This window comes from Eublepharis macularius, chromosome 19 (genome assembly GCF_028583425.1).
Source record: "Eublepharis macularius isolate TG4126 chromosome 19, MPM_Emac_v1.0, whole genome shotgun sequence".
NCBI classification, from domain to species: Eukaryota; Metazoa; Chordata; class Lepidosauria; order Squamata; family Eublepharidae; genus Eublepharis; species Eublepharis macularius.
The window spans coordinates 6,736,235-6,742,316 of record NC_072808.1 but is presented as its reverse complement, the minus strand read 5'-3'; positions in this window follow the sequence as shown (position 1 = coordinate 6,742,316).

Here is a 6,082-nt window from a genome sequence, read left to right as displayed (position 1 = left end):
CTTCCTGTGGCTGCTTTTGTGAGTCTCTGAACACGAGACACCTTGACGAGTTTTTGTCAAGTGTTGGGAGATGCAATGTTAGCCAGGAAGTGTAGTTTAAAAGACGGAGCCGGCGGAGATTGCTCCTCAGAGGGTTTGTTAATTTCATCTTCGCCTCCCCAAAGGCTTTGTCAATTTCACCTCTGCACCTCTGCAGTCTAAAACTGTGTGGGATCACAAGCAGAGGGCAGCGAGGAATGGAAATGGGCTGGAGCTGCCTTCCAGAGCTGGGCTTGGACCTGGAGAGGTTATAATGGGTTGAAGTTTCCCTTCTGGCATTTCACAGCCTCTTCATGCAGCTCCAGTGTATAGGAAAGCCTTTGCCCTGCCGCTGGCTCTGTCTTTTTAAACTACCGTTCCTGGCTACCATTGCATCTCCCAATACATGTTCTTAACATGTCAGATGTCTCATGTAGAGAGACTCTAAGTAAGTAGAACCTCAGGAGGTATGACTACCAATGTACAGCACTGTGGCTGATTTGGCCCTCTGCAACGAAAAGTTCAGGAAACCCTGCTCTAAGAAAATATACCACACTGCTGTTTTCAAGGCTGGTTCATACACCCAGACTGGTAACATATGGGCATTTTGATCATAGCAGGTACCTACACGATGCAACGTATCTAGCAATCAAGTCAGCCATCTGCTACGCTGAAAGATTGCCATTTGGAGCACGGCAGGAATACACAATCTCTTTTCTCCACCGTGCTTTTCTCAGCTGCACAGCGTACAGCATTTCAACAGGTAAAGTTTTCCCTCAGCTGCATCTCAATGCGGGAGTTCTCCTGTTGTATTTTAGCCTGTCAAGCTGACATGATGCAGCATGTCTGCCAGGGAGAAGAAGTGACACAAGAAACTGGAGTTTATGAATTTAGGCATCTTCTTTTAAAAAAATACAAATCAGATATCAATCGACCTATTTTTTTATTTATATCCCACCTTTTTTCCTCAGCGCCCAGGATGACCAACAACACAAAACACATAAGCAATTAATCTAAATACAGAAACAATACCACCCCCCTATAGACACAAAAAAACCATCACAAAAAAGCCAATTGAATAATACAGTTTAGGAAACCTGCAAGTTTTCAAAGTGAGGAGGCCCAGAAGCTGGTGGTGTTGAGATGTACCTCCTTCACAGAAGACCCAGTAAAAAACAGAACTTCCATGTCCAGAGGCAGTATACTGATTATCAGAATGGGGACCAATTAGCAGTCTATAATGCTGTATCAGAAGAAGAAGACTGAGACTTGGAAGGGCAGCTTTGAGGGAGCTAGAGAAGATCCTTAAAGATGTCTTTCTGGGAACCAAGATCAAGATAATCCAAACTATGGTATTCCCCATTGCCATGTATGGATGTGAAAGTTGGATGGTAAAGAAAGCTGACAGGAAAAAAATTGATTCATTTGAAATGTGGTGTTGGAGGAGAGTTTTGCGGATACCATGGACAGCCAAAAAGACCAATAAGTGGGTACTAGATCAAACCAAGCCGGAATTCTCCTTAGAAGCTAAAATGACAAAACTCAGGCTATCATACTTTGGTTACATCGTGAGAAGACAGGATTCTCTGGAAAAGTCAATAATGCTAGGAAAAGTGGAAGATAGAGTTGCCAGCCTACAGGTGGTGGCTGGAGATCTCTCTGAATCACAACTGATCTCCAGGCCATAGAGATCAGTTCCCCTGGAGGAAATGGCTACTTTGGAATATGGACTGTATGGCTTTATACCCTCCTGAGGTCCCTTGCCTCCCCAAACCCTGCCCTCTCCAGGCAACAATCCCCAAATCTCCAGGAATTTCCCAACCTGGAGCTGGCAACCCTAGAAGGCAGCAGGAAAAGAGGAAGACCTAAAATGAGGTGGCTTGACTCAATAAAAGAAGCCATGTCCTCCAGTTTGCAGGATTTGAGTAGGTCATTTAGAGATAGAACGTTTTGGAGGTCTTTCATTCATAGGGTCGCCATAGGTCAGAGGCGACTTGACGGCACATAACACACACGCAATGCTGTATCTGTGAACCTGGGGATTTGAACCAGGGCCAATTCCAGACGAGTAACCTGAAGGCGCTGCATGCCGCCATGTTCCGGATCGCGACGGGGAAAACGCGAAATATCGCATTTTCTCGCTCGAGTTTGGCGCGACGTCGCGCCAAACTCGCGCGAGAAAATGCGATATTTCGCGTTTTCCCCGTCGCGATCCGGAACATGGCGGCATGCAGCGCCTTCAGGTTAGTCTTCTGGAATCAGCCCTGGAGTCTCCCAGCTCCTGGTCCTGCGCTCTAACCATTATATACCACACTGGATCTCAATCACTTCAGGTAGCTTCAGTGCCAGTTTTGCAAGCAGGGGCTAGTAATACTGGTTGGACATGGGGTAGAGTACTCTGTCCCTTTAATAAAGGTTTTATGAGCAGAAATAGGCAATTGAAGCTTTTCAAGCCAGTGAATAACATCACATGATAACTGCCTGCAGATCAAAAGGATATTAAAGGGAAAAGTAGAGGGACCACTTTAAAAACTGGCAGTTCTAATACTGATCTGCCTTACTTCTCAGGAAACGCATACAGCACTGCACATTTTGCTAAAAAAAATGTTTGCAGGGAGGGGGAAATATCCATTTCATTCTTCAAGGGCATAGCCGGCGTGGCAAGGAAGGGGATAACCTGCAGTTATAACAGTGAACTGATGGTGGCACTAGTGCTCCATCAAAGAAGTAACGCATTCTTCTTGAGAGCCACAAAGGAACCTTAAGAGGTGAGGAGGTTCTCTACCTTTCTAAAGCCAAGGACACCTTCCCCCCGCCCCCGCCCCCGCCCCCGCCTCCGCCAACTAACTGTCCTTTCAGGGACCCCTTTGCAAAGCAATTCTGCATTATTCCCCCTCCCCTCAACATGAAGTGCAGGAATCTCTTCGCACTTAAGGTGGAACAGGTTTGTGCACATTTTGCATTTATAGAGGGTGTATATTATGCACGTTATGCAGAGGCAAACTCAACTGTGCCATCAAGCCTCTTAGGGTCTCCTGTCCCAGCTAAATAGAAAAGAGTCCAGTAGCACCTTTAAGACTAATCAACTTTACTGTAACATAAGCTTTCGAGAATCACAGTTCTCTTGGTCAGATGCAAGAAAACTGTGGGCCAAGCTACAAGTGATGAATGACACTTGAACAGCAAGTGTATTTCTCCCTGTTCACTTGCACTCCACTCAATCCACTTGCCGTTCAAGTGTCATTCGTCACTTGTAGCTTGGCCCTGTGATTCTCGAAAGCTTGTGCTACAGTAAAGTTGGTTAGTCTTAAAGGTGCTACTGGACTCTTTACTATTTTGCAACTGCAGACTAACACAGCTAACTCCTCTGGATCGATGTCCCAGCTGTTTCTCCTCCTCTTTTCTGGCTCCCTCAGCTACCTGCAAGAGAGTCACAACAACACACTTTGGGGGCCTGGCCCGCAATTCAAAAATGATTGACAAAGGGAAAAAGAGGGGGATGGGACTCCTAGGAGTAACAACACTGCCACTGCAGTCTCTGCTCCTTGTTCCCATTTGATGGTTGGGAACAAAGCTGAAGTTGGTTCCCAGTTCTCAGGGCCAAGCTACACATGACGAATGACACTTGAACGGCAAGTGGATTGAGTAGAGGGCAAGTGAACAGGGAGAAATACACTTGCTGTTCAAGTGTCATTCGTCACTTGTAGCTTGGCCCTCAGTTCCTAGTTCCTTATTCGCAGAGCAAAACACAAACATTGGGAGGAAATTGAAAAGCTCCATACCCCAAAATAAAGACTGTAGGAGCACATATCATACACTTCCATATTCAGCAAACTTTGCCCTCTGTGGGCCAAGCTACACATGACGAATGACACTTGAACAGCAAGTGTATTTCTCCCTGTTCACTTGCCCTCCACTCAATCCACTTGCCGTTCAAGTGTCATTCGTCATGTGTAGCTTGGCCCTAAGTGGACCTGTACTGGGTCCTCCTACAAAGCCCAGTTCTTAACAGCTTCCAAGTAGGGTAAGATATAGGCCATTTCCACACACATTGAATAATGCACTTTCAATGCACTTTCGCAATCCTTTGAAGTGGATTTTTTGTTCCACACATGGAAAATCAGTTTCAAATGTTCACTAAAGAGTATTGAAAGTGGATTATCCAACGTGTGTGGAAGCAGCCATACAAGCCCTCTGTACTCCCAAAGAATCTTGGATGGCCCCAGATCACACAGCCCTGCACTCACTAGACTGTCCCCTACAACCAGACTGGTGCTGGTGCCCATCCAAATACTGGTTCTAGAGCTAGGACCTCCTGTTTGGGTTGCTTCAGCTTCGTTGGTTGGGAAGAGAAACCCCAGCTGAGACACCCATCAAAGTACAATGCTTACGGGGATTTTAATTTCAGCCAGGGCTCAGGTTTGAATACTACAGCTAAGTCCTTTCATATGTGAGAGACAGTATGGTGTAGCAGTCAGAGCAAGGATCTGGGAGTCTAAGGTTCAAATCCCTGCTCTGCCAGGGAAGCTTGCTGGGTGACCTTGGGCCAGTCACACTCTCGGCCTAGCCTATCTCACAGGGTTGTTGTTGTCAGGATAAAAGGAGGGTGAGGGAAATAATGTAAGCAGTTTTGGGTTCCCACTGAGGAGAGAGGCAGGGGATAAATGAAATTAATTATCCCCTCTTAGGGTCTCCTGTCCCAGCTAAATAGAAAAGAGTCCAGTAGCACCTTTAAGACTAACCAACTTTAATGTAACACAAGCTTTCAAGAATCACAGCTCTCTTGGTCAGATGCAAGAGAACTGTGATTCTCAAAAGCTTATGCTACAGCATGCATACCTCTGGTGCAAAGTACATTCCTCTCTTCCTAAAGTCACAGCAAATCTCCTTATACAGGGCTGCCAACAGGCCTGGGGGGAAATATCTTGAACCTGTAATAGAGACTTAAGTGTGTGGATATGGGCAGCTTTTCATAACAGGGCAGGAAATAAAATTGCCTGATAATCAATATCTGATTAAGTCTCTATTAAATGGGCAAAAGGCATTTTTCTCCAATATTGGAGACCTTACATAGGGGTGTCGGTCTTTTCTCGTAAGCAAGGATTGCAATATTGGTCAGTACAGCAATATTGGTCAGTACAGCTTTAAGAACTAGATGGGAGCTTCAAAACGGTCAACTGGATAAGGAAACTTTGAAGAGCTGGCAGATGATTTGATTTTTGGAACATTAACTAACAATGAGCACATTACTGCACTGCTTGGGCTGGTTTTACTTTAAAATCTCACCTCCCTCCTCTACACAATTCAGGGTGGGGTATCCTGATGAATGGAAACCGTGCTAGTGAATAAAGCAATCAGTTCATAGACAAGAGGATATTCAAGCCGGTTTGGCTAAGAAACCAGGTGGAAACTCCCAGGTTTTCTGCAAAGCTTTTTGCTTTCTTTTAGTATGGACCAATTTAGAAATTGAAGGGTGGGGTAAGTGGAAGCTGACTTGGTTTGCACAAATAAAACAATAGTCTGGTGTGTCACCTTAAAGAACAGCAGTTTTATTGTGGCACAAACGTGCACCAAGGGAAGTGGGGTGCATCAATGGGTTTCAAAGGAAGGATTTCCAGGCCAAATAAGGTTGCTCGTTTTGAATTATTAGCAGCATTTAGATAGTCAGCAATTAGCCAATTTAAGGCTGCTTTCCCACAGATTTCTGTATATCTAATCTCTGTTAAAGAGAAAGGAACCCGCAAAGCTCTTTATTTTTTTTTCTGGCCAGTTGGCAGATGAAAGCCGAAGTTGGAATAAAATTTAGTCCACCTTGAAGGTGCCGCAAGCCTCCACTGCAAGCTTGCACTGCAGCAAGTTTCATTTTAAAAATAAGAGCCAAGCTACAAGTGATGCCTGACACAGGTTGGACACTTGTCAGCTTCCCCTCAAGTTTTGATGGGAAATGTGGGTGTCCTGGTTTTACAGCTTGGCTCTCCATTACAGCTGCAAGACCAGGATGCCTACATTTCCCATCAAAACTTGGGGGAAGCTGACAAGTGTCCAACCTGTGTCAGGCATCACT